General features: G+C 43.8%; 1 protein-coding gene and 1 long non-coding RNA gene across 2 annotated transcripts in view; one reads left to right on the forward strand and one right to left on the reverse strand.

Annotated features, from left to right (window-relative positions):
• The window catches only part of NTSR1 (neurotensin receptor 1), a 51,844-nt gene that overhangs the window by 19,436 nt on the left and 16,334 nt on the right, over positions 1–16,074 (reverse strand). The gene's annotated exons all lie outside the window — the stretch shown is intronic.
• Positions 2,180–7,082, forward strand: LOC306809866. Its single transcript, XR_013776319.1, has 3 exons — positions 2,180–2,297; positions 4,733–4,831; positions 7,001–7,082. It is a non-coding gene; the product is annotated as an uncharacterized lncRNA (long non-coding RNA).

Below are 16,074 nucleotides of genomic sequence, written 5' to 3' on the forward strand. Positions count from 1 at the left end.
TTTATGGGTCACCTTTGCTCCCAGCAAAACTCCATCACCTGAGTCACCTGCAGCTGACTGTTCCCATGGTCCATAATTTTGGAAAGGCAAAGAAAAAATGAGTGAGGTCTTGGAGAGCTTCAGTGGCTAAAAGTAAAAACATTAGGCTAAAAGTTCTTCTGGACATACAGTGGCAAATTTGACACTATAAGTATTTATGATAAAAACAGCCAAGAATCAGAACTAATCACAACATTTTAATTGAAAGAGTTTTGATGAGAAAATAGAAAATGTTCCAGTACTGAGAACATAAAAAGATTTTTGAGCATGACTCTTGTGTTTTCCCTCATGCCTTTTTTCCAGAGAAGTAAATAAAATCCCCCAAGCCAATGGAGCATGAAATGCTGGTCACAGCAGAGCTGCATCCCATGGAGCAGAGCTGGGATGCTCTGCCAGCAGCAGCAAGGCCCCTGCAGTGGCCAAGGGGGCCAGAGGAGACTAAGAGATAATTTTAACCCTGGGTTATGACAGGGATTTTGTGTCAGAGATGAGAGATGTTCCCCTGTAGCCTGATAAATGAGGGGACAGCAGAGCCAGATCCTCAGTCTCTGCCAGCACAGCCTCTCCAGGGACACAGCTCCTTACAGAAATTATTTGGGATGCCCAGAGTGATTTTTCTCCCTTTTTTTTCAGGGCTGTGGGAAGGACAATTAAAATGGAGAGAAGTGTGGATGGTGACAAGCTGGTAAAACCTCATCTGTGCCCTCTAAGCTTCTGTCATAGCTCATTCCCTGTGCACACCTGGATGATGCTGTGAGTCCTGCAGCTTTCCTGTTTTCTGCTGGGGAGGATTCTCAGTGCACAGACTCCTGGGGAAGTACCAGGAGAAATGGGTGAGAAACCCCAAAGGAGCTGAAAATGGACTCAGGAGAAGATGTGTCCTTGTGCTTTCCTGGAAGTGACAGGGACAGGACTGAGGATACAGTGCATCCTTTGATTTGTTGTTTTGAGCAAATCTATTAAACCACAGAGCTACATTTTAACAATCTACCACATTCTGGTTCACCTCATTTCCAATGGAAATGGAAAGTAAATTATCCTCCCCCCTGACTGTGGAGGCAGTATTGTTAGCATATGCCAATCAGGCAAGCACATTCTGCTACAACAACATTTGGCTGCCAAAAAATCTTATTTGACTAAATGTACTTTACAAAATTACTGGTTATCTCACTCAGTAGCCAGAATTAGCATTTTTTTAACCAGCCAGTGGATAATTTCAGCTGTTAATAAGCACAGTACTGCATTCCAGGATACAGCAATCTGTGCAAGACAAAGCAGGGAAGGGGAAGGTACATCATGTTGGGATGCCAAAGGGAGCATTTGGCAATGGCACTCGTGTTTGATGTTCACAGGATGTGTCTGATGGAAAAAAAAAACCATCCACAGGTTTTTTTTCCCCCACAGTAAATAAATTACCATATAATTAACCCCATCTTTACATAGCTCTCCAGCTTTCCATGCCAAGTATCTCACGATTTTCAGGTAAATGCATTCCTTAGCTACAACAGGGCAGGACATGTTTGTGTTTGTGAGTGATAGAAGAAAATAACTCCTGCTTTTGGAGCCAGTAACTGGCACGGGGAAAAATGTGGAATCTGGACAACTACAGCCTAGTAAGGGAATTTATCTCTTCTGGAATTTTTTGAGGGGACCAGTACTGCAAGGTATTGGCTGTGGTCCTTGCCTTGGATAAGAACATCCTGATATGGGAGCACAAATCCAGGGTAAATAGGAATATTTGGCCAAGAGCCAGAGGCTGTGTGTGTGTCTGGAGCTCCAGCAGTGCATTTGAGCAGGAACTGGACCTTTCAATGCTGCAGGTTTAGCTGGAGCAGGTTTGCTGTCACGTTCTTTGGGGTGGCTGCGTGGCAGGGGTGACACAGCTGCCACCCTCAGACACAGGCTGCTGCTGATGTAGGTGGCTGGCACTCTGTGCCCTGTGCAGGCACTTTTGGTGGTGCATGAAGGTGTGGTGGAATCCTGCATCCCTGCAGGGTTCTCTCACAGCACCAGTGACACAAACCCAGTGAGCTCAGCTGTGTGAAATAACCCTCCCCTTTCCTCCTAATAAGGGACAGGATGCAAAAATCTGTGTAGATACAGGATATAATATCCCATCATTAGCTTAGTGAATAATCAAAGACAAGATGCCAAAACCCAGCTATTATTTTTCTCTTTGAAATACCCTGAGAAATGGCCACAAAAGCCTCTGGTTGTTATCTCCAGGTATATCCTGTACCTCTTCTACCCAGCTAGAGGTGAGTACACATTCCACACACATTATCTGAGGTAACAGAGTGTGGCTGTGTGAATTTCTCTGATCTCATCCCAAAGAGCTCCCCTGCTCACCCCCTGGAGCTGCAGGAGCTCAGAGACACTGGGAGCACCTTCCCTCTGCCTCAGGGAGACCTTTTCAAAAGCTCTGAATACCGAGCCCAGACACTTCAAAGAAAGGTTGCCACGATGTAAAATGTTGCTCCCGCTCACAGGTACTGATGTCAAAATGTATGATCAGCTCTGAGTTACAGAGGCAAAGCCTGGAGCCAGGACAGGTCTGCCTGGGGACATTGGGGTGGCAGCCACAAGCAGCTGAACACCAGGAGCTGGGGCAGGGATGAGAGTGTGAGCATGAACACCAGAAGGACATCCAGAGTTTTCCATCCAGGTGGAAAAAATCCCAAAGAAAAGCCTGCAACACAGGCTCATCCTGTCCAATCCGTTGCTGATTAAGTAACTCAGCAGGCTTTGTTGATCTCAGCTGGCATCAGCCACAGGAGCTGGAATTGGCCAAAACTCTGCATTTCAGACCTCTGCAGGAGCCCCTGCTTTATCTCTGCTGTGGATGTGGTCTGGCAACAGAGGATTCCAGGTACTGTTGCTGAGCTGAAGGAAGAGAAGAGATAAGTCTGAAGATAAATTATCAGGTGGAAGTGATGGAGCCACTGGGCTGGTTCCTGTGCCCATGCTGCTGCTGCCCTGCAGCCAATTAGTGCCAGTGAGGCTGGAGCTCAATTAATGCACTGCAAGGACCTGTGAGCATCTGCTCCTGACACATCCACTTACTTGCTTTACTCACTGGGGGAAAACCCCTCCAAAGACACATCAGAGCATAATGCAAAAGACTTGTTCTCGAGCTGTGGCTGCTCAATGCTGTGGAGGAGTTTCAGGTTTTGTATTGGCAGATATTTATATCAGAAGAAAATCCGTGTTACTACAAGGCTTGGGGTGGCAGCATGCAGTGACTGCAGTCAGAGATCTACAAGGTGCAAAACCTACAGCCTGGTGCAGGGCAGGAGGACGTGGCCATGCACAGGGCATGTTCCTCTCCTCTCTCTGTGCTGGCTGGATGCCCCCAGAGCTGTCTCCAGCTGGATAACACCAGCCATGAACTCTTCCAAAGGGCTTAATTTAGCTCTAGCATTGAGATCACAAAGAGGATCTGCTTAAACTCTGTTTTCATTAGCATTTTGTGTCTGCTCCACAGCAGTGATGTTTTCCTGGCTTCTCTCTGTAGATCTGTGGCCATCACAGAGAATAACCAGGCAGTGTGGATTAAGGTTTTAAGAATAACCAACATGTACCATTTTCAAGCCTGTGTGTGGTCCCACACTGATGAACTATAATGGGAATGCAGAGCAGCTAATGATGTTGAGAAGTTGAGTTAATCACATACTCTGCAGGAGCTAATCAGATACAGAACAGATGGAAATAAATTGTGTACTGACAAAGAGCATCCATCATATCCATGGCAAAAACATTCCCATTCATAAACTTCCCTCCTTGGAGAAAACATTTGTACCTAAAAAATAACATCTGACGCAGAACAACTTAAATGAGTCTCTTGGCCATGATGAGTTGGGAAAGATGTCAGAGCACTGAATAATGGTGGCACTCCTGAGCATGACTGGATACCTGAAGGATCATTTAACCTCATTTCCATGCATGGTTACAATGCTGTGATCCGAACTGTTTTCAGATTTATTTATTTATTGTAACAGCAAAAGATGTGATTCATCCATAAGTGCTGCATATGAATCTTATTATTCCTAATTGTGCACGAGGGTAACACCTACATATTGAACTCCCTGGGGACCTCAGAGCTTTTCATTACCTCTCTAAATGCCAGAGAAACTATTCCATTATAACTGTTCTTAAGAGAAAAATTCCTTCTTTCCTGGTCTTTGCCCACCAAACTCAAACTTGGATGGCTCTGCTGAATCCACCTTCCAATGAGGAAGAAAAACTGTGAAAATCAGGAAATCCTGGAATATACAAATTGGAAGGTCCTAAGGTTTATCACTGTGAACTGAAAATGCCTTGTATATCATGGATACTCAGCTTTTTCTCTGAATAAAACTGAAGGGAAAATGTTTATTTAGAAAAATGGAAGACTAATCAAATGATGTCAAAGGAAAAAAAACCCAAAGCCAGATAACCCAAGTTAGGATTTAGCTTCATGAAGATGATGAATTTGGGGACTTGCACATCTCACTTCAGTTAATTTAGAGCCTCCTGCCACTGATTTAAGAGGGATATTTGGAATTTTAAAAGGAAGGATTTTGGCATGGGACAGCTGCTGCCTTCCTGTGCCTCGTAAGGGAGGACAGAGGCAGTGACAGAGCAGCAGTGATGATCCTCCATCACATCATCATTAACCCAAAAAGCTTCAAATCCTCGCCACTTCCTCCCTCAGGAAATCACAGGATATTCTGAGCTGGAAGGGACCCACAAGGATCATCGAGTCCAGCTCCTTCCTTCTTCGTTTCCTGTGACTGGTACAGTGAGCTACAAGGTAAATTAATTCAATTTACCCAATTTTGCTTGCAAACAGGAATAAAGTCGATTCATATGCTGTCAGTTTGTTGGCCTCAGCCTTGCTCCTCAGATCCATTGCACTACTTAGGGCAATATTTTTGCTTGAACAAAAACTCAGTGAATAATATTCATGCTTTTCCCTTTGAACACACAGGTCTCTGTTACTATCTCCCTCTCACCCTCCCCAGCAGCTATGTTCTGCTCAAGGGGAAATAATACTTCAATTTCAAATAACAGATTGGAAATACACTTTAAATAATTCACCAGTGCAGTTGGATTTCAGTTCTCACTATCTGCTGGTATTTTGGTTCCTGTTTTCACCAAAGGGATATTGCCCATTGCCTTTCACAAGATATTTGGGTTTCTCCAGCTCTGCTGCTTGTCAGACCTCTAAATAATTGAATAAATGTTCATACAGTGCCTAATGCTCCTGACAGCTAAACCTAATCCAGATTTTGCAGTTATTTTCTGCCTATCCTCTTTTGGTTCTTTCCCACTGCACAAGTTGTGGGGGCTCACATGCTGGACATTCATCCAAGGAAAGTGTTTGCATGGTGCTTGCTGTGGAGCAGACTGATGCTCTCTGCATGGCTGATGATGCCCTTGATGCCTCTGAGGGCACTATCACCACATAAATAACTCACAGCAGCTGATTTTGAGAGCCAACATCCAGATCCTTGCTTCTCTAACCTGTGCCTGTTATTCCATTCTTCTTTGGTTCATGCTTGGGATGGCTGATGTCATGAATGAGACTCTTGTGCTTGGATATTTACTCACAGACAACACCAAGAAAACAATTTAAACACTGGTGGCTGTCAATCATCCCCCAACTTTTCTTGTTCTGGCAATACTGAGTCATTTCATCCCTCACAATCAAAATGAATGGCTTTTGCCCACATGGGTATGAAGTCACTGGCAGTGACTGTTTCAGGATTTTAGCTAAACATTCTGCTCTAGCAGGGAAACAAAGCCAAAGACACAAGCACAGGAGCATAACAAGAAAGATTTCTGACTGTGAAGAGCAGCAAGCAGTTGAATCAAATGGTGCTTTCTCCTTCTTCCCACACTCTCCTGGCAGGTGGATGGTGGCAGAGAGGAGTGTGGCTCTGTTTGCTGCCTCTCAGGCTCCAGTTTTGCACTTGGGATGTGCAGAAGTGTGGAGCAGCCAGGGACAGCCAGGTGCCCTTTGGGGACAGGGGCAAAGCTGCAGGGACCCCTCTGTCCTGCCCTTGGGGGGAAAAATGAGGATGCAACCAGCAGCTGGCTGACAGGAGAGCAGAAACTCCAGAGAGCACAGGGTAATTAATAAATCAGCTCCATTCCCCGGGATGATGCTGAAGATTTAAGATAAAGACTTTGTTATAAAACTGCAGCCTTCAGCCTGGCACACACTGCAGGAGGATCCAAAGGAAAGTTAATTTAAACAAAAACCCAAAGAAATGGAAAGAGCATATCATTCTCCTGTTGAAAAATATGCAAGACCCAATTCAGAACAATTCAAAGGAAAGTTAGGTTAAACAAAAACCCAAACAAATGGAAAGAAAAAAATCATCCTCCTATTGAAAAAACCCATCAGGCCCAATTCTGATTTTGCATTTCTGCCAGGTGAGGTGGAGGTAGAAGAGGGTAAGAGATGCTATAGTGTCTGAGAAACAAGTAAAGGCAAGACAAAAAAAAAAAAAAATCTGTTGAATTACATTTCAGGATCAATTTTTCTGAAGCTTTTTGTAATATTTCACATATGCTGAAAAGTCTCATTAATACAGCTGGTAAAATAACAGCTTGTCTTCTTAAAGTAATTAGTAGTTGACAATTGGGTTGAATTTTAAATCCATGAGGAGCTTTGGTTAGCACTAATAAATGTTGATTAAGGTAGCAATTAAAATCTAACAATCTCTCTGGGGGCCTGAACTTTAAAGCTGAAGTTTGGAACATACCTCAATTTACAAAGAAAATGCTACAGTTCCTCCCCAAGCTTTATTAAGTTGTGGCAGTGTGGATTTTTATGTCCTTTGGTTGTTTTTGTTTTCTTTTGTTACTTTATTTTATTCTTTCCTTTCCTTTTTTTTTTTGTTTTTTTTTTGTTTTTTTTTTCAAGTTTACACAAATTAATTGCAGCCTAAAGCAGTGGTGTTTTTTATTGCAGCCTGAAATTGTGCTCCACAGCTTGGGCAGCCACCAGCACCTCTCCTGGCTGACACAAAGACTTGGGGACAGTGGTGACAAGTGAGGGTTGAGCTTTCTCTCAGGAAATGCTGCAGCACCCTCCTGACATCCCTGTTTTTGTGGCAGCCCTTCCTGGGAGGCAGCACCTGCCTGTCCCTCTCCTCATCAGCCCCTGAAGTGCCTGGAGAGATCTCCAGCTCTCCTCAAGAAGTTCTGCCCCAGGCACAGGTGAGGTCAAGGGTGCTGGCTGTGCTCATCTCTCCTGATTCCCTGCAAGCATCCCATAATCAGGGTGATTGGATCAGCTACCAAGGAGAGGTATTGACTTGGCAGTGTCTTGAGGAAGACTAAAATTATCTCTCTTTGTTGCACTTGAGTGGTCTGACCCAGGCAAATCACGAAGCACATTTTGTTTATAGACTTCTTTTACTGATTTATCATCAAGGCACTATTCATGGAGGCCTCAGGTTCTTTGTGATCTTACTTAACCTGATCAAATTTCAGTCACTTCCCTGCGCTTTTTCTGTTTGGGAAGGCAGAATGCACATTTGTATTTCATGGAGCATCTCCTCTATAGTGGCCAAATCCTTTCTGGTTTTCTTCACTCTTGCTGTGGGCAAGACATAAACTGAACACAAAACCAGATTTGTCTTGATCACACATTAGATCTGTGCCACCCATTAATTACATTGCATCCCCCAGCTTTTAAGATGAATGCCAGTGGGGGGAAAAAATAAGAATACAATGTGAAATGGGAGCAACTTGGTCCTCTGGTGATCCCAGGAGTGTGTTGGTACTTGTGCTCTGGTTACAGCACTGAAATCAACAGGCTTGTCATTATATTGCTTTTCTGTTCCTGCTGACTTTGGGAGCTGCTGAAATGAGCTCCTTTTCCTGCAGTGGCTGTTATGGAAAAAACAGACCAGCAGAAAATTTGTGCACATCGTGGTGAAATCCAGGGAGCATTCCTGGGGCAAGGCAAGGGATCAGTGTCCCTTTGGCTGCTCCTGGCCCCAGCATCCTCAGCATCCTCAGAGGATGAAACAGCCTCCATCCTGAACTGCCTCTCATTCTGGAAAGGAGCTTTAATAATTAGCATCATTTTTAGGTTCTTTCTTAGCCCAGCCTATGTGATCTGAGCGTGGCTGTTGGTTTCTCCACAGAACTGTGTGTTCCTGAGTACATTTCCCGAGCCCATTCATTGTTGAGGATATTTACAGAAAAAGGGAGCTGGAGAACTGAGGATGTGAGGAGCTGGAGGAGGAAAAGGAATAAATCCAGAGGGTGGAAAAAAAGCCCATTCACTATCAGTCAATGTGTCTATCACTTTTTTCCCTTTTTTTTCTTTTTTTCTGTGTTGTAAGGATGAAATACAAATGGCTTGGATAAATGTGTAAAGGGATGCAAATAAAAGCTGCAGAGCCAGAGACATTCAGAGCTCCTTTTTTTTTTTTTTTCTTTTTTTGTTTTTTTTTTTTTTTTTCAAAGGAGGCTTAAGAACTGGATGAAATAATACATTTCCATTTGAGTGAGCAATTCCCATGCCTGAAGCTTTGGGATAGGTCATTCTATCTGCAAGATGGACACAAGGGTTGAAGCAGCTGGGAACTGGAGCCACAGAGGGACACCAGAGTGAGCAATGGTTTGGGCACCTTGGCACTGCAGTTTTGGGGTTTTCAGGGGAAACAGCTGCTCTGAGAGGGACACAAGTCATCCTGGAAATCTCCACCACAGCCAGCACCACCCTTCACGTGGATCCACCTGTGCTGCAAGGGGCACTCAGGGCTGCTTGGGGACATCACTGGGCTCTGGGAGCATCACTGCATGGAATGGCTCCTGAGGAGACACCAGGGTGATTATTCATGCACTGCCTTTCAGACTACTTGAAAGGGCCTATTTAATATTTTTACAGTAATACTATGCACTCTGCTGCTCTTACAGTAGAATTACAGGTGTCATCCTGAGGTGGTGTGTGTGGGGGGCAGGTTTTTGGAGAAAAGCCATTTTGCCAAACACACAAGAGAAACAGGGGGCTGCAGAGAGACCTGGAATCTCCAAGGAGCTCAGAGGAGCTCCTGGTTTCAGGCTGCTGCCTTACCCTCTCATATGAAGATAAACCAGCAGGGAAACACTCAAATAGAGGGGACAGTATGGAAGGATGCGTTGGTTCAAGTTCATGTGCAGAGAGAGAAATCCTGAATCTAGCACAGGTAGGGAGGAAAGCAGAGATGAGCCACCTCTCCCTGCTGACAATGTCTCTGTTGGCCCATTAAAAGCCACTGCACTGAACAGGTCAGGTCCTAATGAGCTGTGGGCCCAAAGCCTGACTGGGCAGCTGGAAGGCTCCACAACCCCAAATCCACATGGTCTTTTGGAAAATGAACCCAAGGCAAAACAGATCGAGAAGGTCACGGCTCCCTCCTGCACACCACAGCTCAGGAAAGCCCTGAATGTTTTCCCATTTCTCAAAATTGATTTTCTTTTTTCCAAATTAAAGTACAAAATGAACATGTGAGACTAAATGCTATTGGAGCAGACTGCAAATGAGGCTAATAGGCCAAATGTCAGATTTGTTTCTGCTGAGGAGTCATTACTGAGTAGAGGCTTTGTATGACCTGCTTTGCTCTAAAGCATAATCCAGCCAGCTAATGACTGGCAAGAGAAAGATGTTTTGCCTGTGGGATGGTTTATTTGCTGTTATGAATTTCTCTGGATCTTACCCCAAAGGTAGGGGTACACACCTGGCTGTAGCCAGCATTTGAGGCTGGCTAAAACTCTGATGGATGAGGTTAAATAATTCCTTGGATTCTGTGTGGAGCAAAGTTATAAATTGCTATTCCTTAAATCAAGATTCTGTTTGCAGGTTTAGGAGGATCTCTAACCATTTCCCACGGCAGCTCAAACTCCTGCAGCAAATTCACAGGCTCTTAACAGCAGGGCTGTTTTTCAGGTTCACCTTTCTCAAAACCACAGGGCTCCAGGGAGGAATGGCTGAGAATGTTGATCTGGAGCAGGTATCAGCTTCCAATGTCCTGACTTGTGCAGTGCAGGAATCAGGAGCTGAATCCCTGCAGGCACCCAGTAACTCCTGGTGCTGTTCAAGGCTCTGAGCGTGGCTGTTGGTCACATCCCCCTCTGCTCACAGAGATGTTGCAGCTGCTGCTGCTGGCACTTACTTACACCAGCCTTTGCTATGCATTAACTGAAATAATTTCCTTTCTGAAGCACAAAAATTTCAGTGCAAAAATTGCTGCTTTTATCCCTAAGGCAGGCTGCCCAGACACAAGACTGTCTCAGGTAGGAGCCATTCCTGACCAAATAGTTGTGGAGGCAGATTCCTTGCAAAAGAGGAAGTGATTTAGTAAGATGAGGTTGTGAATGCAACCAGGATTTCCCTGTTAATTACCTCACTGTTAATTAAGGGACCATTTTTACATTAAAATTAATTCTTATCTTTTAAAATTACATTCTTTTAAAAGGGGATGTACAGAAGTGTTTATCACTGATACACTAAGATGCTAATTTCCAAATGTTATGGCTTGTAATCAAGTTTAATTTTCTGACTTATCCTCCAAAGGAGAGACTTTACACCAGTTTTGACATTTAAATTACCTTTGATTTGCAAGTCCAATACTGCCATAAATATTCATCGCCAAGAATCGTGTATATTCAGTCTTTAATTTTTTAAAAAATATTTTTAATTCACTACTAAAATCCATCTCCAGAGCAGCTGAAGGAATGAAATGAAGCCCATTTTATCTGAGGCACGGGGAGCACCTGGCTGTGCTCCCCAGCAGCGAGCGGGCACGCCGTGCTCCTGTCTGATACCACCCAACAAAACCTGACAGCAAAACCATCCCTTTGATCCCTTCCCTTCCATCTCCTGGCAGAAGCTGCTTGAGGCAGGGCTGCTGGCCAGCACTGCTGTTGTGGCATGTGCCACGGGGACACAGGAGCTGCTGGCACGGCGGGTGCCACGTGCGGGGCTGGCACGGCTGTGCCCGGCCTCTGCTCTTGGGCGTTTTGGCTTCCACAGCCACTCAGCACAGCACTTCTGAGAGTGGCCACGGTGAGGACAAAGCCCTGCTTGGCATGGGGGAGATGCCTGCTCAAAGGATGCCCAGGGACAAAGCTCTCAATAAGAGCTTTTTTTGGTGCTGCCTGGCTGTGACCCCGTGTGCGTGCTGACCCAGGGTGGCAGCGTGCCCAGCCCTGAGCTGGGTGGCCACAGCTGTCCCAGTAAAGGCTGCAGGCCATGGGAGGATCCCTGTCCCCTCTGGCAGTGACAGCAAGGTGTCCTCTTGCTGCTCTTCTGCAGCCCCACATGCACTGAGGCTTTGACACCGTTTCGGAAATGAGGAGAAGCTGTGCTGGGGGCTGGCAGCTCTCAGGGCTGATGTGCCCAACTCCCTTCCCCTTCCCTGAGCAGAAACCCCGGTGAGAAGAGAAGCTGAGATGCTCCAGCCCCTGCCCTTGTTGGTGTGGGTCTCTCTGCTCCAGTTTCTGTCCCTAAATGCCATAAAGATGCTCCATTCTTTCTCCAGGGTATTAGGAGACTGTTGGTCAGTGTGGGGTGGGAAGAGGGACAGGATCAGCTCATATGTTGGGCAGAGGGCTCAGAGTCCCAGAGCCCAACTCTGAAGCACAGAGCAGGCAAACACCTGCACACATCAGTCACAATAAAGGGCAAATTGCCTTCATAATGAAACATTTTCCTCCTTTCAGTGACTGATGGCTTCTTCAATTTTTTTTTCTTTTTTTTTTTTTTATATCAGATACACTTCAAATGTAATTAGTTTCTCCAGTCTTTTTCCTTCTTTTGACAATAAGCCAGGGACAGAGAAGAAACACTATCACTACCCATTTCTTAAAATAATTTCTATTTCCAAAAGGCTAATAAAAATTTGAGATACACTGTGACCCTTTCTACTCTTAAGCCAAGGAATTTATTTGAAGCATAAACATCTCCTTCTGAGATGAGCCACTGCCAGTGCTTTAACTAACACAAGATGGAATATGACACTGCTTTTATGGCATTTTAGATGCCCCCACCTCACCCCCACCCCAGGGACAATAAATATGTACCTCAAATGTGTTCTTGTGTTCAAATATCCTAAATATGAACCTTCTGCTGCTTCCAGGAGTGTCCTTGGCTTCTTGTGTGGGCATCTTTGCACCACAGTTACACTGAGATTGATTTTCTGGTACATAACCAAGGTGTCTGCTCCTGCCTGAGATCAAAGAAGGATCTGCTTTCCCAGGAACTCGCTCAGATCTTTATTTTGTCTGCTTGCTTTCCATTTCAGTTCATTATTTTAATGAAGGGTATTTTCTCTGCCTGCAAGATAATAGTTCACAATGGAAGACAGGCTCACTTCTGATATTATTTACCTCTTCCATTTGAAAAGGAATTGCTTGCAGTAAAGCCCTACTGAGTTGGGATCTGAGTGTAGCCTTAGCAACTTCAAGTTTTGAAAATATGAGATGGACCATAAAGGATCAGGGATGCCAATTTCAGGTCTGTTTCTGCAAAAACTCCTGAAAAATATAATTATTTGGTGGGGCAATGTTCTCTCTGGTCAGTGTTTAGGACTAAGATTCACTTCCCATAAAGGAACAGAGATAGAAGGATGAGCATCAGAACTGGTGAAGTGATTCAGCTCTGAATTGTTTGCAGAGACTCCACAGTGGTTAGAGAAGCCTCATAAGAAAACCTGGACTTTATTCTCCCAAATAACTCATGGCAATGTAGAAGAGATGATCCTGTGTCACTCTGGTAGGAAAAAAAAGACATGACAATGGCCTGAAATGTCTTGATTTTTGATTCAGGAAAATCTGAGAGTCTTTTAAGTGACAAGTTCTCATAAATAATTCCATCTAATGGAAGATACTTTGGTAATTGCAGTATTTTAATTTCAGCCCTTTAAGTGCAGAGAATTCTCATTAGCACTCAGCGTTCAGGTACTGCAATGAATTTTCATGGAGAGAGAATAGCATCCACAGCCCTGAAATGGTGGAAGTATGATGGATTTATGCATCACTTTATGGACAAAGATATTAAGTGATTCATTAAGCAAAACCATTCATTCCCTTCTGGGTACAAGAAGTTTTTATTATTCCTGCTTTTCAGGTAAATAGATGGAGGCAGAAAATTACTAGGTCTGGCCTAAATCTCCTCTTCCCAAGCATTTCTATAGTGACTTTCTCTGTTTTCTAGCAAGGTTTATTTATAAATGAAGCCCTTCAAGTGACCCTGGAGAGTCTGACTTTCCATGCCTCAATCTAACTCCTGTGCTATATTGCCTTGACTAAAGGCAATAAAAACATCCACAGGGGAGCTGAAATGCCAGGCTGGCAGACTGAGTGCATGAATATTGTAAATGAATGAAGCAAAATTTGGATTTCAGGACAAAATCTTGCCTTTACACCAACACAGAGAGAACTGGGTCTTGTCATGGTTGTTTAAAGGAATTGGCAGCACCTTGGAGAAGTGACTCCTCTGCTGCTGTGTGCTGCCAACACGGAAAACATAGAAATTAAAACATCCATGTTCTCAGTTGTTCCACTGGCACTGGAAGTGCTGAAGGAGGAGGAGGGATGTTAATAGGAGTGTGCAAGAACAAAAGTGCTGGTTTCACACTGAACTCAGAGCTCTCTTGTGTAGCAATGACTCACAAAGTCTGGGGCAAGTGGCGCTCAGCAAAGGCGGCGCCGTGGGCAAAGAAAGGAGATCATGGCACCTTTTCCTTCCATTTGTCTCCTGTCTCTTAAAGGGTTTCAAAACTGGATGTTAGCAAGGAGATAAATGCTGATTCCTTCACACATACTGGAGTTAAATGCTGGGAAAGGTAAAGCACTGCAGGCAGATGTGGTGGGAATCACAGAATGGTTTGGGTGGAAGGGACTTTGAAGCTCATCTCATTTCACCCCTGCCATGGGTAGGGACACTTTCCACTGTCCCAGGTTGCTCCAAGCTCCATCCAATCTGGCCTGGGACACTTCCAGGGATTGGGCACCCTTAGCTTTTCAAGGTATCCTGTGCCAGGGTCTCACCATGTGAGCCATCCCTTCCATTTAGTCTGTATGGAGTTGCTGAGCATCACTCTACCACTGCTGCAGATGTTTTCCTGTGGGGATGGATAACACACACTGCTGTTCTGGCTCCACTACTTACAGCTCTCATTCATTTTACCTTCTATTTCCTGGCACTGCTTAATTTGGAAAAAATGCTGCAGTGACAAGTCTATGGGAACTTTGACCACTTTTTTAGGTTCACAGCCTACACAAGTGAGCTGAGAAGTGCAGGTCCCTCCTAACTCATGGGCATCCAGACATGCAGGTCTCTGCAGCTGCACTTGTTACAAGCAGACAGAGCTGCTGGCTCTGCAAAAATCCCATTTCAGTGTAATTCTAAAGCCATTTTTGTAGGAAAAAAAGGTTGTTTGTATGAATACATGCATGGACCAGCTTTACTTCTAAAGGCAGAGTTGAAATCTAATTTGAGTGTGTTAGAACTTCACAGGTGAGGTCCTCTCTGTTGCTGCACAGGAATTCAAAAATTCTGCTTTGCTGCATAGCCTTTGGTAAAGCAGAGATCATACAGATGAAAAGAAAAAAAAAGGGATTGGTCTGTTCTTTAATGATACAGCCAGTTTCACACCCTGAGAACCAAAATAAAAAGCACAAACCAAACATAAAGAAGGGGAGGCACCAGCCACTTCAGTGCTATTTGGATTAATTTATTTAGAACAAATTAGAGATCTTATTAAAGACTCTTCCCTCAGGACCTCTCTGGTCTGTCCCTGACACATGCAAGGAAAAACATTTGATCTTTAGCAGTGAAGGAGCAAAAGCAAAATAAATTTTAAAAAAGGCACACTGAAGAGAGATACTTCAAACAATTATGAATCAAAAGAGAATGCCAAGAAGATTCTAGGGGACAACTTAAGTATCAGTTTACCTATTTATTGTGCATTAATTAAAATGTTTAAAAGAAGTGGAACCTGGCTCAGGGAGTGATAAAGCCAAATCAGATGTGCTTTGACTCATCACAGTGACACAGTGAAAGCTGTACAAAAACATTACCAGGAAGATCTGTTTGGAGAATTTAAGATCTTTGTGCATTTAAGGAGTTTTGACATGCTGTTGTAAGGCAATGAAAAGTACAGGGGCTGAGGAGATGTGAGAACACAAGTTATAAAAACAATTGAAAAATATTTCTGTCCTGTAAAAGGTTTCTAATAGCTGAAGTAGTTCTAATTGCCTTGACTAAAGGCAATTAGAAAAAACTAATAAAATGAAAAAGTGAAAGATAATCTTGTGGCCCTAGAAGCTTTCTGTACTTGTGTTATGAGCTTTGAATATCTGCTATAACTTAGAGCTGCTCTTACAGCTTTTGCAGTGTGTTTTTGGACCCCTCCTGCAGAATGAAGTCCCTAAATTGTGGATAAAACCCTGTGCTTGTGCTTCTGGAGATCCCTGGTTCAGTCTCCAGCAGCTCAACCAGTCACCCCACAAAGGCTGAGACAGAAGGATGGGAGTTACAAACCTGGAGCACAGGACACAGCCCTTGCTTAGCAATGCAGCAGTTATAGACAAATAATCTTCTTAAGAGAGTGGAGAATTTGATGTAAAATTAACTTTTGGAAGGAAATCAAAAGCTACTTGTCATAATTCAATATACACTACTGACAAAAAAGGGTAAATGTTGAACTATTTCAGTGTTTTCAAATAAACACTTGTTTTTTTCCTTGGAAACACTAACACATTTCGTTTCAAAATAATAGATAAGAAAATATGCTGAACTTCTGCTTTATTTCAGAATCATCCTAAGCTAAAAAGGAAGAAGAAAAAGATGGGTTATAAGCCCAAAATGAATCAAAGTGATCCAGCTCAGCTCAAACCAGAAGCTTAATTTGCACACAAAGTGCTGTAGATCAACCCCAAATTAATTGCTTTGTTAAACTCATCCCTGCTAAATTTCTTAAGTCATTCTTCTTGGTTTGACCTGAGCTCCTTTTTCTCCTTCGAAAACAAATGATTTCATTATTAAAC

The sequence above is a fragment of the Erithacus rubecula genome (assembly GCF_903797595.1).
Source record: "Erithacus rubecula genome assembly, chromosome: 18".
Classification (NCBI taxonomy): Eukaryota; Metazoa; Chordata; class Aves; order Passeriformes; family Muscicapidae; genus Erithacus; species Erithacus rubecula.